General features: G+C 48.1%; 3 non-coding genes across 3 annotated transcripts; all 3 read left to right on the plus strand.

Moving 5' to 3' along the window:
• The first annotated feature begins 217 nt into the window (after positions 1 to 217).
• LOC119345933 lies at positions 218 to 336 on the plus strand. Its single transcript, XR_005167272.1, has one exon. It is a non-coding gene; the product is annotated as a 5S ribosomal RNA (ribosomal RNA).
• A 367-nt stretch (positions 337 to 703) lies between these two features.
• Positions 704 to 822, plus strand: LOC119345935. Its single transcript, XR_005167274.1, has one exon. It is a non-coding gene; the product is annotated as a 5S ribosomal RNA (ribosomal RNA).
• Positions 823 to 1,189: 367 nt separating this feature from the next.
• Positions 1,190 to 1,308, plus strand: LOC119345934. Its single transcript, XR_005167273.1, has one exon. It is a non-coding gene; the product is annotated as a 5S ribosomal RNA (ribosomal RNA).
• The last annotated feature ends 63 nt before the right edge of the window (positions 1,309 to 1,371 follow it).

Raw genomic sequence — 1,371 nt, forward strand, 5'->3', positions numbered from 1 at the left:
GCTTTCTGAAAGGGGTGGAAAAAACTCGTGTTGCTGCGGTATGGAGGGAGGGGTGGAAACCGTGGAAAACTCGTCTCCGTGATTGAGCGGGAGAGTAAGTAGTATAGGACATTATCCATTGTTAGGGAATGGTTGTAATGGTAGTGAGAATGTAGAATCGTCTTTGGAGCGGACCTGGGAGTGGCAAGCATAAGGGACGAAGACGGGGAAACATGTCGGATGCGATCATACCAGCACTAAAGCACCGGATCCCATCAGAACTCCGAAGTTAAGCGTGCTTGGGCGAGAGTAGTACTAGGATGGGTGACCTCCTGGGAAGTCCTCGTGTTGCATTCCTTTTATAATTATTTTTTGCGCCTTGTGACAAGCACATCGCACGTGCGCGATATATATTAATCCCGTTATATTATTTTTGACGTTTGCGATATGTTTAAGCTCGATGCTCATTGCTCGCGCGTCTTGGGACGGCTTTGTGGCGCGAAGAGTGCTTTCTGAAAGGGGTGGAAAAAACTCGTGTTGCTGCGGTATGGAGGGAGGGGTGGAAACCGTGGAAAACTCGTCTCCGTGATTGAGCGGGAGAGTAAGTAGTATAGGACATTATCCATTGTTAGGGAACGGTTGTAATGGTAGTGAGAATGTAGAATCGTCTTTGGAGCGGACCTGGGAGTGGCAAGCATAAGGGACGAAGACGGGGAAACATGTCGGATGCGATCATACCAGGACTAAAGCACCGGATCCCATCAGAACTTCGAAGTTAAGCGTGCTTGGGCGAGAGTAGTACTAGGATGGGTGACCTCCTGGGAAATCCTCGTGTTGCATTCCTTTTATAATTATTTTTTGCGCCTTGTGACAAACATATCGCACGTGCGCGATATATATTAATCTCGTTATATTATTTTTGACGTTTGCGATATGTTTAAGCTCGATGCTCATTGCTCACGCGTCTTGGGGCGGCTTTGTGGCGCGAAGAGCGCTTTCTGAAAGGGGTGGAAAAAACTCGTGTTGCTGCGGTATGGAGGGAGGGGTGGAAACCGTGGAAAACTCGTCTCCGTGATTGAGCGGGAGAGTAAGTAGTATAGGACATTATCCATTGTTAGGGAACGGTTGTAATGGTAGTGAGAATGTAGAATCGTCTTTGGAGCGGACCTGGGAGTGGCAAGCATAAGGGACGAAGACGGGGAAACATGTCGGATGCGATCATACCAGCACTAAAGCACCGGATCCCATCAGAACTCCGAAGTTAAGCGTGCTTGGGCGAGAGTAGTACTAGGATGGGTGACCTCCTGGGAAGTCCTCGTGTTGCATTCCTTTTATAATTATTTTTTGTGCCTTGTGACAAACATATCGCACGTGCGCGATATATATTAATCC

Source organism: Triticum dicoccoides, unplaced genomic scaffold (genome assembly GCF_002162155.2).
Source record: "Triticum dicoccoides isolate Atlit2015 ecotype Zavitan unplaced genomic scaffold, WEW_v2.0 scaffold34479, whole genome shotgun sequence".
NCBI lineage: Eukaryota > Viridiplantae > Streptophyta > Magnoliopsida > Poales > Poaceae > Triticum > Triticum dicoccoides.